The sequence below is a fragment of the Rhinatrema bivittatum genome, chromosome 8, assembly GCF_901001135.1.
Source record: "Rhinatrema bivittatum chromosome 8, aRhiBiv1.1, whole genome shotgun sequence".
NCBI classification, from domain to species: domain Eukaryota; kingdom Metazoa; phylum Chordata; class Amphibia; order Gymnophiona; family Rhinatrematidae; genus Rhinatrema; species Rhinatrema bivittatum.
Window position 1 is genome coordinate 146,825,361 of NC_042622.1, and position 20,112 is coordinate 146,845,472.

The window sequence follows — 20,112 nt, forward strand, 5'->3', positions numbered from 1 at the left end:
AGCTCCCCTAATCCCAGCTCTTTTAGCAGCCATGTTTCCAGGGTCTTTGCTAACTCTCTCTCAGGGACAGATTCTGGGATCCCCACAAACCTGATGTTGTTCCTTCTTGACCTAATTTCCAAATCCTCCACTTTACTTTCCATGGCAGTGATTTGTTTTTGCAAGGCGTCTTGTTTTTGAAGGAGGGACTGGGTCTCTGTTTCAACGTCCGCAATTCTTTGCTGTGTATCAGCTACTTGATTCCTAATTTCCTGTAGTGTTTCATTGCCAGTGCTGATTTTGTGAGCAAGCTCAGAGAAACGGGGCTCTAATGCCTGCACCACTGCTTGTGTAACCTCGCCTACCAAGTCAGGCTTTTCTGCAGGCGAGCTGGGGCTTGGCGAGCCGACGGCCATCTTGCCATCGGGTTGCCGTGGGGGAGGTTTTTCTCTTCTTTGTGGCTTAGCCGCCATCCCCGGGTCTTTGGTCGGGAAGAAGGAGTCAAGCGTGGTTTGTAGGGGCCCCGATTCCGAAGAAGTCGCCACGGTGCACTGTAGGAGCGTTTTGGAGCGTTTAATAGTCCGGTTTTTCGGGGGAGCCGGGAGCGCGGTCAGCTTGCTGCTTACCCGCTCATCGGGTCACGTGGTCTCCCATTTAGAGTTTTTTTTACTATTACTGCACCATGGTCATTTCCCTCACAATGTATTTTTCTCTGTCTTTCATCAATCAGAGCCTGGCTCAATCACAATAGGCTATCTCTCAAAAAAATGGAAATGATACTAAGGTCCTCCACCTTATTTGATTTTTCATCATGTTTACAATCTGACTGTCAATCCATTCCCATCATTAAGACCGCTCGTAACCTAGGTATTCAGCTAGATTCAACATTATCTATTAAAGCTCACATAAAGACTGTGGTAAGTTTATCATTTTTCAAACTCTGTCTCCTCTGACAGCTTAACCCTTTATTAGAGTCACAAAAATGTAGGTCAGTCCTACTGTCCCTAATAACTTCCCTAAACTATTGTAATGCCTTATACACCGGCTTCCCAGACTCCATTTTAAGACCATTATAGATAATTCAAAATTCCACTGCACATCTTCTTACCAGCACAAAAAGGTATGAACATATAACTCCTATATTACAAGCTTTGCCTGGCTTCCTATCCAGTTTCACATTCAGTACAAACTGGCATCTTTAACTCATAACCTATTACACCAGGTCAAATCCCCATGGACCAGCAGCACCATCAAATTTTACATCCCCACAAGATAATTTCGCTCTGCCTCCCAGTTATTATCATGCACTCGTGAAAGGGCCTTCTCCTTGGCTGTCCCTACTCTTTGGAACTCCCTCCCACAACAGCTGACAGACACGAAGGAATTCAGGAAAGCACTAAAAACATATCTTTTTTCAACAGCATTTTCCTACACAGTCAGACTCCCCCATAGGTCAGCCCTCAACAAAAAAGCTTACCACCTGGGTAATTGCTAGGCATACCACAGCGATATGTATTCAGAATGTATAAAATTTTATTCTGTTAGTCTTGTTTTGTTGAAGTTTTATTATGCCACACCCCAAGCTAACAGAGGGTGTGGACTACAAATAATATTAAATAAATAAATAAATACAGTTGTACAGTGTTTGTGTTTCATGTTTTGACATGCCAATAAACATTTTGGAAAAAAAAGAAAATCAGGAGGAACTAGATTTCTGCATAGGCTACGCTAGAAAGCATGAAAGACAGCAGAAGGCTCTCATCCTTTCATTGAGTGCACTTACCTCATTGACTGTAGAATTTGGGTTTTCTTTTATAATCTCAAACACGCAGTAGAGGAGGCCCAAGGCCATAGCCCACAGTAGGATCTCTTCCTTCCTACCCCTGGCTTGGTTGCTGGGGTCCTCATTTACTCGTAACCTGGGGCAATGGCAGGGGAGGCCAGATTGGGGCAATGGCTTCTGCTGGCTATTCCGGGAGCCTTTTGCAGTGCTCAGGGGCTCCTGAGGCCTGATCAGACAGGGGCATCCTAGAACACAGCAGAGTAAGAGGCAGAAGAGCCTCTTTGGACAGAACATGTCCCCATGGAGACAGCCTGGGAAGGTGCCTTTCCTTCCCTTGCTGGTGAGCTGGAGGTGTCCTCAGCAGGTAGGTCTCCCCAGGTCAGTGACATCACAAAAGTCAACAGTTCTGCCTGGTCACTCCCAGCATCATCAGTGCTAAAACATTCTGAGATTCCAGGGAATGGAATGTGGAAATAATGCAGCCATCTGATTGACTGAGGGACCAATCCAACCATGTGCATGTACTTCAGCTGTGGCTGGTCTCATGTTGTGCCCCCTTGCCCCCTGCTGAACCTTGCCACAGAAAGCAGGTATCACATGATAGAGACATAGCATGTAAGGCCATCCCACAGATGATTCTATGCATGCCCTTGTGCAAAGTCACAGAATATCCTATGAGCTCTTTCCTCTAGAAATAGTACAGCATTCAAAGATGGTGGGGGGGGGGGGGTGTTGATTTCTCAAAAATTGGGATTTTACACTTTTTAAAGATACTATATAAGGAAGAAAAAGATTATGAATGTATTGTTTTAATTAGTTTTATGCAAAGCAGATAGGAAGGCAATTGTAACCATAACTAGTTACACTGAAGTTTGGAAACTAATAATTGAAACTAGTTGTATTTGCAGGATAACAGCTAGTAACTGTATCTTCATACGTTAAACAAATTCAAATAACTTTATTGGCGTAACAGTTTAATAATTAAAGTAAAAGGGTAGGAAAAGAAGGAAAATTACAATGGTAATAAATCAAGTAAAATTACAGGTTACAGAAAGTACAGTATCAGGGACATGTCTCAGGTTATGATATTGGTCCATATTGTCCATATCATGCCACCAGGCCAGATTTCATTTCTGGCCTGGTGGCATGATACCACATATTTTGCTGCTATAGGCATACCTGGGAACTTTTGATTTATAATCACCCTGAGATTTTCATCAATTAGCAGGGTAAAGGAGTGCATGAGGGGAGCAAGTCAGGCTGTATATGCATAAGCTTTCTCCTTTTTCATACCCACACTTACCTGTTCACTCTCACACACATACATGCTCATTTTCACACACATGCTCACTCACATTCCTCTCATTCTCCCCCTCACATACTCTCCCTCCCCTCAACTTACAAATTCCCACTCACATACAGGCACACACATCCCCCTCGCATACACTCCCTTTCTCCACATTATCTATCCCCACCCTGAGCCCACCAGTGGCAGCAACCTCTTACTTAGGGCCCTTGCGACTAATGGGACTCCCCCTTCTTCCAGCCATGCCATGCCATCTCCTAATCCTGCAGTGGGCCAATGGACAAGAAGGGAGGAAGCATCCGATTGGCCAGTGAAGACAGGATAAAGGGAGGAGGCATCTTATTGGCCTGTGGGGGTAAGGAAAAGGGAGGAGGCAGCTGATTGTAGGGTGCAGGCCAATCCTATGCCTTCCAATCTGTGCAATCTGCCAAGGCTGCAGCAACCAGCTTGACGTGGTAGTGGAGTTTTTAGAAGAAAATTGTTGCTCAATTTTCCTCTACCATTAACACTATTTACTTTTCTCCCTCATCCAATAACTGCAACAACCACATTCCCCCTCCTCCCCCCCCCCCCCCTACACACACACACACACACACACTTTTTTTTTAGGACTAGCTAGTCAACTTCTCCCCTCCTCCTCTCCTCTCAGCTTGTATCTGCTTTCCTCCTGGAACTGCTCACCAGCTGAATTTCCCCTGCTGCTCTTAGGAGAAGGACATAAGTCCACCTTTTCTTTTCTGGGATATCTTTTAGGGCAGCAAGGACAGCTGTGTGGGCAGATACCTGGGGGAAAGCAGAACTACTGAAAGAAGTTTTTTTCCTTCCCTAGCTTTTTTCTTGGCGGCTTGAAGCAAACTAAAACCCCTTCCCACTCCCTGCCTCATGCCTGCCCTCTCCAACCATCTCCCCTCTTAGTTTTCTCTTACCTTTCCTCAGGTTTTTCTTTTTCTCACAGTAGTTTCCTTTTGATCTAGAATAGTTTTTTTTCCTTTTCAGAAAATGATTTTTTTCCTTCCTTTCCCCTCAGTTTAATTGTATGAGTGAGTGTTTTATTTGGTTTGTTACCTGCCACACCCATTTCTACTCCAGCATTCAATGCTTCCTTATATTACTCTCAGAGCAAAAATTAAGCTCCCTTAAATTTTCTTTTCTTTTTTACCCCCCTTTCTATTTTGAATAGCTTGCACAGAGCTAAGCAAGCCTAGACTCCTGTGTGAAGGCTTACACAGGTGTATCATTTTATTTTCTCCCCATTCAATGCTTCCTGGCTGCAAAAAAAGTACAGCAGGTTCTCTTTTTTTCCACTCACCCCCCCCCCCCCCCTTTCTTTCTGAACACATTTCATATAAAGTGCTGAACCCTAATATCCCTTTCAGCAAAATGCCATTCAGGAGTTTAAAAAAAAGACTTTTCCTTCTACTCCTGTAGAAGAGTTCCTAAGAGCCACAGGTATATTGAATGAGTCCCAGCAGCCTCAGTCAGTGGCCCAGCTGTGACAAGACCATTTATGCAGTCAGAGCCGGTGGGAGCATTAGTTGAGGTAGGCAGTCACCTAGGTACCGGAAGTGGGCGGGATGGCAGAGATGGAGGTAAGGGTGGTATTTTTGAACGGAGCAAAGAAGAATGAGACACAGCTGAGGTATGGAGATGGGGACGGTGGTGACATGCGATTTGCAGAGCTCTTTTTGGTGTGGGAGGAGAGAAAAAGAGTAACCACCACACCAGCAATTTACCCCCATGCACTCTTTTCTTCATTTTCATTCTCTAGCCTTTAGGAAGCCACAGTATTTATCCCATACCCCTTTAAATTCTTGACTGTTTTCATCTTCACCTCCTCCAGAAGGGAATTCCAGGCATCTACCACCTTCTCCATGAAGAAATATTTCCTGATATTGGTTCTGTGTCGTCCCCCTCTGGAGTTTCATTTTATGACCCCTAGTTCTACTGATTTCTTTCCAATGGAAAAGGTTTGAAGTTCGTGCATGAGTAAAACCTTTCAGGTACCTGAAGGTCTGTATCATAACTCCCCTGCACTTCCTCTCTTCCAGGGTATACATATTTAGATCCTTTAGCCTCTCCTCATAAGTCTTCCGATACTGACCTCACACTATTTTGGTTGCCCTGCCCTGGACCACCTCCATCCTGTCTTTTTGAGATATGGGTTCCAGAACTAAACGCAGTATTCCAGGTGAGGCTTCACCAAGGACCTGTACAGGGCATCATCAAATCCTTTTTCTTACTGGTTATTCCTCACTCTATGCAACCCAGCATTCTTCTAACTTTAGCTGATACTTCACTTAGATGCAGCTCCAGTACTGCTGTCTGCATCGATGGTGGGGGTGGAAGGGTATTGGAACCAAAAAGTTACCAATAAGGGCCCTGACCTCACCGGTCAGAGTAACAGATAAGTATGAAAACAAATCGGTGTGAAAGCTTGCTGGGCAGACTGGATGGGCCGTTTGGTCTTCTTCTGTCGTCACTTCTATGTTTCTATGCAAATGTCGTAAAGCAGCTATAAAAAACCATTGGCCTCTCCATTGTGAAAATCTATCACTTCTAACCAAACAATGGGCCTTCTCTCTGGATCTAGCACTGAATGCTCTCATCACATAACTCTTTAGTCAGAGGCATACTTGAAAAGTGCATAAAACCCTAGGTCTTGTTCATCTCTAGTAAGGCAAAATGTGCAGTTGCAGGTATCAAAGCCAGAGAGTACATAGTGTACAGGTAAATCTTGTGTGCTGTTAAGATGAAGTGACACTAATTATCTCACAAGACATGAAAATGGGCCCCTTACTAATGTCCTTACTCCATTTAAAAGGCAATCAAAACCCAAGCAGCCTCCTTCCAGCCTGCTCTAACAACGTGTCAGCTGTTATGTGACAACTGAGGAGGAGTCAGGGAGTTGTGTAGGAGAGATAATCCCCACAGTCGAAGAGCAGTCAGCAATGAATCCTGCTGTTGCTTGGGACCAGGCAGACTTCAGCAGACTGGCTGCCATCCCGGGAAACTACAGACCGGTTAGCCTGACTTCAGTGCCAGGAAAAATAGTGGAAAGTGTTCTAAACATCAGAATCACAGAACATATAGAAAGACATGGTTTTATGGAACAAAGTCAGCATGGCTTTACCCAAGGCAGGTCTTGCCTCACAAACCTGCTTCACTTTTTTGAAGGAGTTAATAAATATGTGGATAAAGGTGAACCGGTAGATGTAGTATACTTGGATTTTCAGAAGGCGTTTGACAAAGTTCCTCATGAGAGGCTTCTAGGAAAAGTAAAAAGTCATGGGATAAGTGGCGATGTCCTTTCGTGGATTGTGAACTGGCTAAAAGACAGGAAACAGAGAGTTGGATTAAATGGACAATTTTCTCAGTGGAAGGCAGTGGGCAGTGGAGTGCTTCAGGGATCTGTATTGGGACCCTTACTTTTCAATATATTTATAAATGATCTGGAAAGAAATACGACGAGTGAGATAATCAAATTTGCAGATGATACAAAATTGTTCAGAGTAGTTAAATCACAAGCAGATTGTGATAAATTGCAGGAAGACCTTGTGAGACTGGAAAATTTGGCATCAAAATGGCAGATGAAATTTAATGTGGATAAGTGCAAGGTGATGCATATAGGGAAAAATAACCCATGCTATAGTTACACAATGTTAGGTTCCATATTAGGTGCTACAACCCAAGAAAGAGATCTAGGCGTCATAGTGAATAACACATTGAAATCGTCGGTTCAGTATGCTGCAGCAGTCAAAAAAGCAAACAGAATGTTGGGAATTATTAGAAAGGGAATGGTGAATAAAACGGAAAATGTCATAATGCCTCTGTATCACTCCATGGTGAGACCGCACCTTGAATACTGTGTACAATTCTGGTCGCCGCATCTCAAAAAAGATATAATTGCGATGGAGAAGGTACAGAGAAAGGCTACCAAAATTATAAGGGGAATGGAACAGCTCCCCTATGAGGAAAGACTAAAGAGGTTAGGACTTTTCAGCTTGGAGAAGAGATGGCTGAGAGGGGATATAATAGAGAAGTTTAAAATTATGAGAGGTCTAGAACGGGTAGATGTGAATCGGTTATTTACTCTTTCGGATAGTAGAAAGACTAGGGGGCACTCCATGAAGTTAGCATGGGGCACATTTAAAACTAATCAGAGAAAGTTATTTTTTACTCAACGCACAATTAAACTCTGGAATTTGTTGCCAGAGGATGTGGTTAGTGCAGTTAGTATAGCTGTGTTTAAAAAAGGATTGGATAAGTTCTTGGAGGAGAAGTCCATTACCTGCTATTAAGTTCACTTAGAGAATAGCCACTGCCATTAGCAATGGTTACATGGAATAGACTTAGTTTTTGGGTACTTGCCAGGTTCTTGTGGCCTGGATTGGCCACTGTTGGAAACAGGATGCTGGGCTTGATGGACCCTTGGTCTGACCCAGTATGGCATGTTCTTATGTTCTTACTGGCCTGGGTTGTGGATCTGAATAATACATGTTAACTAAGAATTATCTCACACATAAATCATCCTGCTAACCATGTGTTCACGAAAGTAGCACGATCAGCATGGAGAAAGTGCTAGCCTCGCAAAGTTTTAATATTGTGGGGCCTGCATAGTGGAGGCAGAAGCCACGATGAGTGATTGGCTGAACCCCAACAGCCATGCGGTGATGACAGCAGCGGCAACAGAGGAGAGAGAATTTCTGTGGCTGCCAGCAAAACAAAGAGAGAGGGCCTACCTTCTGTTGCGTTTGGCCAGTCTCGGGTCTATCCCACAACTGGCCGCTCTTATCTCCAGTCCTGGGTTGAGGGGGGGGGGCCACCAATGCCGTGGTTAGTGAGATTGCGGCCAACCGCCACACAGGCCCAATGTGACACCACTTAGCTGACCGGGTGTCCCTTGGTGTCCGCACGCGCAGCTTGGGCACTTTTAAAGGACCTGCGGTGGGAAAACCACCGCGGTGCCCCTGGATGACATCACAGGCCTTCTACTATATAAAGCCTTCTCTGCCTTTCCTTAAACGCCTCTGCAATAGGTCTAACTCTTTGGAGTAACTGTTTGCCTCGCTATTCCTGGTTCCTGTTCCTGATTTTGTTCCTGTGCCTTGTCCTAGTGTTCCTGTGTCCTTCCTGCATCTTCAGAGTTCCTGTGTTCCTGTCTGGTGGTCCTCGTTCATCTTCTGTGTCTTCTGCTATTCCACTTGCCCCTGTTCCTGGATTGACTTCTCGGCTTGACTTTGGTTGGATTATCAGCTCGTCTTCATTTGGATTCCTGGCTTAACCTCAGACTGCTTGTCGACCCCTTTGTCCTCCGCCTGCCCTGACCTCGGCCTTCTTTCGTCTCTGCTGTTTGCTGCCTGCCCCGACCTCTGCGTGGACTGACTTTTTTTTCTTCCTTCCGGCCATCGACTTCTTCAGTGATGGTTTCTTCTCTTCACAGATGCTCGTACCTAAGTCCAGCTGACGCTGGCACCCGCGTGCTCAACCTAAGGGGAACAAGGGCTGGTATTGGTGAAGTTTCTGTTGGGCCTCTGCTCCTGCCAGCTCTGCCTGCCAATGGTGAGGACCTGCAGGGTTCATCTCTGTGGGTAGCACCAACCTCACCTCTAAGGGTCCACTCCTGCAACACCTTCAGTGTGTGTATGTGCATGAATGGGAGCTTGTGTCTGTGTATGAATGAATTGGTGTCTGTCTGGGAGTCTGTATGTATGTATATGAAAGAGAATGTGTGCCTGCCTGGAGGTTTGTCTGTGTGTGAGAGAGAATGGATGCCTGCCTGGGGTCTGTCAGAGTGAGAGATGAATGGGTATCTGCCTGGGGTCTGTCTGTGTGAGAGAGAGAGAGAGAATGGGTGCATGCCTGGGGGGTCTATGTGTGTGTGTGAGAGAGAAAGAGAGATGAATGGTTGCCCACCTGGGGGCCTATGTGTGTGTGTGTGTGTGTGGTGAGAAAGAGAGAGAGAATGGGTGCTTGCCTGGGGGCCTATGTGTATGTGAGAGAGAGATGAATGGATGCCTGCCTGGGGGTCTGTGTGTGTGAGAGAGAATGGGTGCCTACCTGGGGGTCTGTGTGTGTGTGTGAAAGAGTGAGAGAGAGAAGAATATGTGTGTGTGAGAGAGAGAGAGATGAATGGGTGCCTGTCTAGGGGTGTGTGTATGTGTGTGTGTGTGTGAGAGAGAGAGAGAGAGATGAATGGGAGCCGGCCTGGGGGTCTGTGTGTGTGAGAGAGAATAGGTGTCTGCCTGGTGGTCTGTTTGTTTGTGTGTGTGTGAGAGAGAGAATAAGTGCCTACCTGGGGGTCTATGTGTGTGTGTATGTGTATGTGTGTGTGTGTGAGAGAGAAAGAGATGAATGAGTGCCTGCCTGTGGGCCTGTCTATGCATATAAGAGAATGAGTGCCTAGCTGGGGATCTCTATGTGTGTATGTGTGAGAGAGGGGAGAGAATGGGTGCCTGCCTGGGGGTCTGTCTGTGTGTGTTTGTGTGTGTGAGAGACTGGGTGCCTGCCTGGAGGTCTATGTGCGTGTGATTATGAATGGGTGCCTGCCTGAGGGGGTCTGTGTGTGTGTGAGAACGGGTGCCTGCCTGGGGGGTCTCTGTGTGTGAGAATTGGTGCCTCCCTGGGGGTCTGTCTGTATGTATGTATGTGAGAATGAATGGGTGCCTGCCTGGGGGTCTGTCTGTGTGTATGTGTGTGAGAATGAATAGGTGCCTGTTTAGGAGTCTGTCTGTGTGTAAGAGAATGAATGGGTGCCTGCCTGGGGGTTAGTGTGTGAGAATAAATGGATGTCTGCCTGGGAGTCTGTCTGGGTGAGAGCCTGTGTGTGTATGAGGGAATCTGGGGGAGTAAGAGCTTTTGTGTGTGTGTAGGGGGGGAGAGGGTCTTAGAGCATGTATATGAGTGTGTGTGTGTGTGTGTGTGTGTGTATGTGTATGAAAGCATGTATGTATGTGTATGCGACAGTGTATGTGTGAGAGAGAATGAACATGTGAGTGTGTATGAGAGAGAGAGGATAAAGTTTGTGTCCTCGCTAGCCCCCTAATCCTTGACAATCTCAGGGTAACTGGAAATCAAGAGTTCCCAGCTATGCCCTGAGCAGGCCTCAAACTTGCTCTGAACCCAAAGCCTCCCTCCCTCCCTCCCTCCTCCACAGATCTGTATGTCTTTGTGCACTTGAAGACTCTGCACTGATGCAATGTGAAAAGATCCGCTGTTGGGCGGATGAGCTGGAGCATAGCTATAGGGTCTGGATTAAATGGAACAGAAAGGAGCAGGGATTAGGAAGGTATAGCAAAACTGAGTTCAAATTAAAAATAAGTAAACCCATTATCCTTGTCAGTATCACTGCTGAGACTCATCCCTGCCCCCTGGGCTTTTCAGCAAGACCTGGCATGCAATTTGCCAGCACTTGTTTGAAGAGGAAGGCAAAGAAGTATGCGTTCAGGCAACTGAAACGCTGTTTTATGTATAATACTGACCCTTTCCTAAAGACATTGTCTGTCAGGTGTGGGGGCATGCTGCCACTTTCAGACAACCCCACTGAAGCATTGGGTCAGCATAAACTTCAACAAAACATTAAACACATTTACTGTCTTTCTAGCCATGATAACTTTATAAGCCAGGAAGTATTATGGGTTATCACTGCATACTATAGATTTCTGTCTTTGGTGACATAACAGCAGGGTCTGTCTGTATAATATGGCTTTTCTGTATGTGGTCTTTATAATGAGGTTTTTGCAGCTTCTAAAGACTGCACATGATGGCACACGATTTTTGTTTGATATTCCACAGCAAATAAGGGCTGTATAGTGAGGTTAAATCATATGCAAGGGATTTATAACAAGGATCATATATGTATGAATGTTAGCCTTCTGTGAAATAAAATGAAGTTTCACTACTTCTGAGTCACCTTTTTTCCAGGGAATCTCCATTACAGCAGATCTTTCTGTTTATCCCCAGGACAGGTGTGGTTTCAAATTTAGAATGCCTTTTGAACAACTTGGAGTGATATCAGTGCTCTGAAATAGTTGGTAGCAATCACCCAGGCAGTGAGGCGATGGAAAAATGCTTTCTCTTCCCCAAAAATGCCTTACTCATGATCCGTTGTGGCTTAATGTTAAAAGATGCCCTTACAATTAAATTTCCAGTCAGGTTATCCTTCTACAAAAAAAAATGTCAAAGAAAAGGGGGAGGGGGAACAAACAGGTAAAGTAATTTGGAGAGGCTAATTCAGAGTTTCTGTCATTTTTCTGATGTGTCAATGTTGAAACAAATATGTGTGAATTACCAAGAGACAGGAGAGAGGTGTGCTGGGAATGAATGGGCTCTAACTCCTACAGAGAATATTTTCCACTTCATTTGCGGAATAGGAAACTACTAGCAGGAGCAGGTAATGGAAACTTTGATAGTTGAGTCTTCATTTTTGTATTATGAATTTTTTCTAAGACAAAGAAGAGTTTAAAAAATGTGTATGGACCTGCCCAGTGGTTCACCAGCAATGCTATGTATCACCATGCATAGGACCTGGGTTTAAATGCCAGGTCAAGTCTTCTGCTCCCCAGGCCAGCCAAAGCTGGCGATGCTGCAGAGACAGTGCTGGCAGCCCATGGAGGTTGAGAGTCATAATCATTGTGCAATAGCGATATCTAGTGGCTTGATTTAGGACCCAGGATTGTATGGTTCCAGACTTGGTGCATGCTCCGTGGCCGAGGATTGCCACTGCAATTATTGGGCTAGGTGAGCTGGGAGCAGATATAAAATAGAGAAAAATCCCCAGGTAGTTGCAAATAAAGGCTCATGGTGCCATATTCCAGCCCTAATTACAATTGTGCTGGAAGCCCAAAAGATCAGGAGGCTGCTTGGTGAACAGCACATGCATCCTGAAGAGTCACAGGGATCCAAGATGATCTAAGGTTAAGGACACAGATGCAGTAAGCCTGTGAAGGGGTTTCTTCAGTCAGACTAGATCTAACAGAAGGGGCCTGATGGAAGAGGACCTTCAGACCTGAGGAGGCAGGAGAGGCAGATCAAGTCCTTTGGGTGGGCGAAGAGGCAAAAGTAGGAGGGAGAACCAGCTGCAGAAAGAAGCAGAGAAACAGGAGGGTGGAGAGAGACAGCTGCAGGGAAACAAAGAAAAACACCAGACACAAAGATTAAAGGAAAATGTTTATTCTGTGCCACTAAAGGTGGGAGGTGAGGGGTGGGTGTTCAGCAGTGGGTTGGGTAATTTGCTCTGTGGTTTTTGCTTTGTTCCCAGATGTTGGGCACTGAAGTCAACGGTGTCCAGCTTGTTGTATTATTATTCATGTTATAATGGAAAAGCAATAAAAAATTGTTAAACATAAAAATTAATTTGCTGCATAGTTTTCACTTACTGTAACACTTTGACAGCATAGTCTGTGTGACCCCCCAAGACTGGAGTGACCATTACACTAGTAAGGTGAGTCAGCTAAAACAGTGGCAGAGCGTCTTCTGCCTTTTATGATCATCTTTCCCTTGTGGACTGGTGGCTGGCAGGGCTTAGGTAGCAGGCCCTGAACTAAGATTAAGCAGGAACTTAGTATGAAGCATAAGGTGAACACTGGAAACAGCAAGACTAGATGAAGATGAATCAGCAGATCTGGAGAAGTGAGTAATATGTTGAAGTCTATGCAGCGAGACGGACTCTAGAAGCAGGACACCCATGAGGAGGCCGGAAAATGAGAACCAAACTCTGGCAAGCTGTTGATTGGAAACTTGGAAATCTACTAGATAAAGGAGCCCTGACCAACGTGCCGCAAATGCGCAGTAGAGAGCAGCTCTACCGTGCATGCGCAGGCGAACACATCAGAGCGGAGCGTGCCTGAAAAAAAAAACAGCGCTGGGAGGAGCAGTAGCGGTGGCGAGGAGCAGTAGCGGCGGCGAGGAGCGGAGGCGAGAAGCAGTAGCGGCGGCGCGCACGAGGGAGGGACACCCCCCCCCCCCCCGGAGATCTTCCGTCTGCGCCATCTGAGGGAAGGGGTTGTGGATGAGCTGAAAGAGGAGGGGATTGAGAGGGGGAGTGACTGAGGGGAGGGAGGAGAAAGTGAGGTGAGGGGAGTGACTGGGGAGAGGGGGGAGTGACTGAGGGGAGGGGGAGGGAGGAGAGAGGGAGGGGAGGGGGGAGGGGAGAGAGTATGGGGAGGGGGAAGGTGAGGGAGAGAGACTAGAGGGAGGAGGTGAGGGAGTGGGAGGGAGACTAGAGGGGGGGAGGTGGGAGGGAGAATAGAGGTGGGGAGGTGGAAAGGAGAATGAGTGGGAAGGAAATGGACCGAAAAATTTTTTTAAACGTAGCCCGTTCTTACGGGCTTAACGGCTAGTTATATATATCCAGACAGGAAACAAGATGGCCACCAGTGGGAAGTGTGGGCCAAGGAGCTGGGAAGACTGACCAGCTTGTTCCCAACAGAGCCGTAGCCTGTCTATGGCCAATATGGCCACGGCCATAGACGCTGCTACCAAAAAGGTACCATTGTGCCACTGCCATGAGGGGCCTCAGTAAGGAAAAGCAGTGTGGTCCGCTGATGTTTCTGGCAGAGCCGTGCTGCTTTTTGACTCATAGGCATCGGAATCAGGGTGCAGCCAAAAACAAAAGTAGCCTTATTAGTGGCAGTGGGACGATACATGATTTCCTGAATGCTGCTCACCCCAGCGGGATGCTATTGCAATCCCCTCATTCATCTGCCTGTGAATGGAAGGATTGCAGCCTTGCAGCGCAGACTGCTTCCTCCACCTGATGATGTCATTCAGGCACCGGCAAGGTTGCAATCCTGCCATTCTTCAGGAGCAGGGAGGTGAATGAGGGGATTGCAGTAGTACCCTGCAGGCTGAGCAGTATTGAGGAAATCACACACCTGCCACCTGCAATGAATGAGGGGTGGGAGGGGAACAAGATTGATGTGGAGTAGAGTGGAAAGGAGGCTGAGAAGCAAGTCTGCTGGGAAGTGGAGGTCTGGAAAGCAAAACTGATGGAGAGTGGGGGACCTGGGTGGAGAGAGGAGGCTAGGGATTAAGACTCCTGGGGAGTGGGGTGCATTGGAGAGAGAGGGAACCAAGAGTGCTGGAGAGTGGGGGGAAGGGAAGCAAGACTGTGTGGGAGAGTGAGAGAGCGAGAGCATTTGTGTGGGAGAGTGAGAGAGTAGATGTGTATGGGGGAGAGAGAGAGCATGTGTGTGGGAGAATGAGAGTGAGTGAAAGCATGCATGTGTATATTCATGTGGGAGAGAGAGAGAGCAAGCATGTGTGTGGGAGATTGACCCCATTTCCTCTCTTCCTGCTAATCCATAACAATTTTAGAGTTTCTGGAAATCAAAAGTTTCCAGATATGGATAACTGGTGTTTTTAATCCAAATTAGTTCTAATTATTGGATGATATTCAATATGTTATTTGAAATATTTTAATGATGTTTGGAAATTTTTTATGTGAGTTGTTAAATATTGAATGCTATTCTATTCATTAGTTTTGAATTATTCTTTTGATCATTATGGTTTTACTAATTTTGTTTTATGAGAAATGGTAATGCTTCCATTTTTCCATTGTTGCAGTTCATGTAGAATTTGATTTGTGGTTTCCAGTTCAGTTTTTGCCTGTACATTTCTATTTATACCTTATGGTCTCTTTATTTTGTATTTGAGGCTCTCTCTGTGTTTTGCATATGTGACTGAGGTATTCCAATAGTGTGTAGTTTGTATGTAGAGATCTATAGCAGCTGGGCTTGTTCTCTTTTCCTAATAGTGGGTGTATTGGAATTTTAGCCTGGTGTAATATTTGCAGTGTTAACTTTCATAGGTAGAGTAGTTGCTGTTTGAGTGCTAGCAGTTAGTGTTGTTTTGATACAGAAAGTAAATTGCATTGTAATTCTGTTTTTTGTGGCTCTCTGAGTGTCATACCAATGCCCAAGATGCATTATAGTAGGTCTAATATCATCTGAGTTCCAAGCCTCTCTTGCTTTTTTGCAGGATGTTTTGGGTTGGCACCACCTCAGTGCATGTAAGTATAATATACATATTGTAAGTGATATTTTTACTGTTGTGCAGGAGGTGGACCCTTGGGCCGAGGTGGGGTTGACGCTACCCGCAGGGCAAGCCTTACGGATCCACATCGTCGGCAGGTGGAGCTGGCTGATTGACAGGCCGGCTGGAGCTTCGCCATTACCAACTCTCGTTACCTGCAGGTTGAGCCCCTGAGTACCGGGGCCGGCTGGACTTAGATGGGCCTCCGTTCGAGGTCTTCTTAGGGATGACGAGGGAGTCAGTCAGGGGCCAGCAGCTGTGGTAGAAGTCGGTGGTCCAGTCCGGATGAGGCAGAGTCCCGGAGACCCAGGCGCCAATGAGAACAGGAGACAGACAGAGTAAGCCCAAGTAAGAACAGGCTGAAGTCTGAGAGGCCAAGTCCAGAGTAGGTTCAACGGTAGCATCGTAGAGCAGGCTGAAGTCAGGGCAGGTGGCAGGCAAGGGAGAGTGGCAAGACAAGCATGGATCAAACCAGGAGTCAGATAGAGAATGGTCAGGCAAGGCAAAGTTCAAACCAGGAGACAGGCAGGAGCGTAGTCAGACTTAGCAGAGATCAAGCCAGATATCAATCAGTAGCGTGGTCAGACGAAGCAGAGGTCAAGCCGGGTATCAATCAGTAGTGTGGTCAGACGAAGTAGGGGTCAAGTCAGGTATCAGTCAGAGGTAGATAAGCAGGGAAGACACGGAACACAGTAGCAGGAATGGATACTAGGATCAGGAACAGGAACACAGATGAAGCAGGACCAAACAAGGAACCAGGAACACGGAGGAAATTCAGGAACAGCAAGTAAGCACACAAAAAGCGTGGTGACCTGTTGCCAAGGCAAGGAAGCATTGGCAACAGGTCGCCACGGGACCCAGTGACGTCATCATCCGGGGCCGCAGGGTGGGTTCCTGTCACAGCCCCTTTAAAGGCAGAGCCGCGGCCGGCACACACAACATTTACCTCAGAAGACTATGCTTTGAATGTCCTTTTACATGCAAAATCTGTTATTATTATAAATGCATAATTTTTAATTGTGTGTGAGGAGGGTGTGATGAGGTGGGGGTAAAAGGCTGTAAGGTTTTCTAGGACACCTGATACCCTTACATAAGAACATAAGAAATGCCATACTGAGTCAGACCAAGGGTTCATCAAGCCAAGTATCCTGTTTCCAACAGTGGCCAATCCAAGTCACAAGTACCTGACAAGTACCCAAACATTAGATAAATCAAAAGCTACTATTGCTTATTAATTATTGTCATAGCAGTTTATAGATTTATCCTCTAGGAACTTATCCAAACCTTTTTGAAACCCAGTTACACTAACTGCTGTAACCACATCCTCTGGCAACGAATTCCAGAGCTTAACTATGCGCTGAATGAAAAATAATTTTCTTTGATTTGATTTAAATGAGCTACTTGCTAACTTCATGGAGTGCCCCCTGATCCTTCTAATATCTGAGAGAGTAAATAACCGATTTACATTAACTTGTTCAAGTCCTTTCATGATTTTGTAGACCTCTATCATACCCCCCCCCCCCCCCCCCCCCCAGTCGTCTCTTCTCCAAACTGAACAGCCCTAATTTCTTAAGCCTTTCCTCATAGGGTAGCCATTCCATGCCCCTTATCATTTTGGTCGCCCTTCTCTGCACTTTTTCCAGTGCAGCTATACCTTTTTTGAGATGTGGTGACCAGAACTACACACAGTATTCAAGGTGCGGTCTCACCATGGAGTGATACAGAGGCATTATGACATTCTCCGTTTTATTTTCCATTCCCTTCTTAATACAGTGGTCCCTTGACTTACGAACTCAATTGGTTCCAGAGGGCTGGTTTTAACTCAAGTTGGTTGTAAGTCAAGACTATTTTTTCCATAGGAAATAATGGAAATACCCATAATGCGTTCCAAACCTCCCAAAAGCACCCCTTACCTAACCATTTCTATAATAAAAAATGGTTGTATAATGTCTGTAATTACCAGAAACACCAATAATTTCCTAGTGTACTCACCAAAAAGTTATAAAATGTACCTAGCCTATCAGAAACAACAATTTCACCTCCTCCACCAGTTCTTTTACGATATCTGCATATGGACTCTCTACCTGGGTAACATCAAGCTAGGTTGAGAGAACATTGCACAAATCTCATCTTTGGGTGAGTTTCCTCACTCTGAAGATCATCAAATCTTGAGATTTAACTACTCTGCATAATTTCAAATTTCCACAATGCAATACACAACAGTGAAAGCACATGCCTAAGCACCATTATACAAAGACACAACTCCCAACGCAATACGAGAGCAACAAACAAAGTACAACTAGACATACCATCAGTCTCAATCGCCAAACTTACTACCCTAAGAAACAGAGCCATTTCAATAGCAGGACCTCACCTCTGGAACTCACTACCGCAACACCTAAGATTACAAAACAACACTAAAATATTTTAAAAATCACTCAAAACCTGGCTCTTCAGACAAGCCTACAAAGACGGGATTGGCTAATCATTCACACGATAAACGTCACTTCCTACTATTACGAATAGTTAATTTCTTTGTAACTGACGATATACCCAATCTGTTGCTATATAAGCTGTTATATATAACCAATTTGTATCCGTTGTTATAACCTACCATATCTGTTGTTATACCAGTTGTGTTTTCGCTTGTAATTCGTTGTTATACCTGTAAACTGGAGTGAAGGCCTTTAGCTAAACTTCGGTATATAAAAGCTTACAAATAAATAAATAAATAAAATTTGATCACCTCACTCGTTGTACCCCTTTCCAGATTATTTATAAATATATTAAAAAGCACCGGTCCAAGTACAGATCCCTGAGGCACTGCACTGTTTACCTTTTTCCTTGCACTGTCCATGGGCATTACTGTACAAACATTTAACAAAGTTTTCCAACTCATGCTATGTGTTGTATAATGGGTGAGGGAGCAGTTTTTCTCTTGGCCATAGGTGCCACATTGCCTGGCTATGGATCTGGTCCCCAAAGCCCACATAGGGCAGGAGATGATAACTGCCTATCGGGACCTCTCAAACAAATCTATGTTATTGTTATGTTGCAGTGATAGAGAGAGAATTGCGCATATAATTTTTTTATTTTTTGCCACATAATTCTCCAGGGTGTAAACTCTGCCCTTAAGACTGCTTTACAGACCCAGAAGACTGCTTTACAATATTGCATTGTGATTTCTGTCGGCCTTACTTTAGTTAATAGCCTAAATTTGCTCTTGCAGCTTTCTATAATAGCCTAATATTTGGACAAGATACAGTTCATCTAATATGTTCCTGGATGGAGAACGGAATTTCTGCTTAAACTCATATCTAGATAAATCCTCTTTCACTATTAGCCCTGACAGGCCTAATTATGTAGATGGTGATGGGAGGATTGTTTAAGCTTATCTGATATCTAGAGGTTCAAATATCCAACTAACAAAGATTTTTTTTTCTCCCAGAAATAATTGGGACAATTTTCAAAGTTTCTTGACCCAGACCAACAAACTCATTTTCAAAGAGATTTTCTCTGTGGGGTTTCCCCTTTGAAAGTTTGGGGTATCAATGCCCATGGGTACATTTTTACCCATGTATTTGCCCTAGCTCTGAAGCAAACTGTGCTTACTTTACTTGCCTCATTCCCTGACCCTGCAGCCACTAAAAGATTATGTGCACTGTCATAGAGCACTCATATTTTGAGCTGCAATCGTGAGGAGAGGGAAGCAATTTCAAAAAGCTATTTTACATGAATAAAGACATGTTGAAAATTGTCATCAATATATACAGCAGCACTGATTATTTTCTGTGTGCCCCAGGTCTGGTGTGCTATATTGAATCATGAATCATAACCATATCAACTGGCATATGTTATAACACCAAAGGTATTTCTAGCTAATTTCAGCTTTTGATTAAGTTTTTTTCCTGCCCTGTCATTGTTTTAAATGCTCATGTCATTTGAGCTTACGCATAGTGGCTAGTTCAGTGGAGCCGCCCCATTGACAATTAGAGCAACAGCATTGCCACCATGTCATTTAAATGCCAGTGATTGTCCATTTTTGAGTAAGTTCAATTTGAAAATTGCCTTGTGTTTTATATAGTCTATGAGGATGTTTTGTGCAATTTCATTCTATTAGTATTTTTCTTGCAGAGCATTATAAGTTGTAATACACAGTAACTATTTTATTGAGGTATCTTATAACAATACCATTTTTATTTTTTCAAATTATTTGATTTAGATTCTGAAACACGTTGATTCCTGGACATGATATAAGAAGTATCCTTGAGCACTTATCAATATCCCCGAAGCAGAGAGTATGTTCCTCTTGAAATGTTGCGACGTCGGATATTACTCCTAACTATGCTCTATTCATTGCTGACAAGGAAATTGATGGTCAGCATTTGCACCTGCAACTGATGTGTGCAGCTTTGCAAGATAAGTGTTCCATAAGCTGGCTCTATAAGCAATTTTACATGCATTCTAAAAATCTCTAAAAAAAATATTACAGTGGTATCTTTTAAAGGACATTATGTTTCTTTGTCTGACCAATGATTAGATTCCACATGCCCATTGTGACACAAGTCATATAAGATGTTAATGCAGTCCACTGGCATGTTTATGATGGTCATTTCGTAATAATAAAATTTGAAATTTGCAGTTGGTATTTATTTTATTTCATTTGTGAGCTTTTTGCTTACTTCAGTATTACATACATAATACTCCAATGGCTGAGTCCGAATGGGGACACACTTTTAGTTATTCCACAGAATATGTTGCCAATGTGATACAGGGTGTATCCCTCTTTTCAGAGGAAACATCAGCCCCCATAGGCGCTACAGATCTACAAATAGAACAGATGCGATTATACAAGTGAATTACACGAGCTGAATTGCATGGTGCCGCTCTTACAGAATATGTCAAGAAACAGATTACACCTTGAGGTTTATGTATATCAAAAGAACCCAAGATCTTCATGGATAAGAGTGATTTTTTTAATCAAATGGGCAGCTATCCTTAATAATGTAAATTA

General features: G+C 44.5%; 1 long non-coding RNA gene across 1 annotated transcript in view; it reads left to right on the plus strand.

Moving 5' to 3' along the window:
* Window positions 1–19,686, plus strand: part of LOC115098026 — an 81,467-nt gene extending 61,781 nt beyond the window's left edge. The window contains exon 3 of the long non-coding RNA XR_003858393.1: window positions 19,321–19,686. This is a non-coding gene — a long non-coding RNA (uncharacterized LOC115098026). The remainder of the gene's footprint in view (window positions 1–19,320) is intronic.
* The last annotated feature ends 426 nt before the right edge of the window (window positions 19,687–20,112 follow it).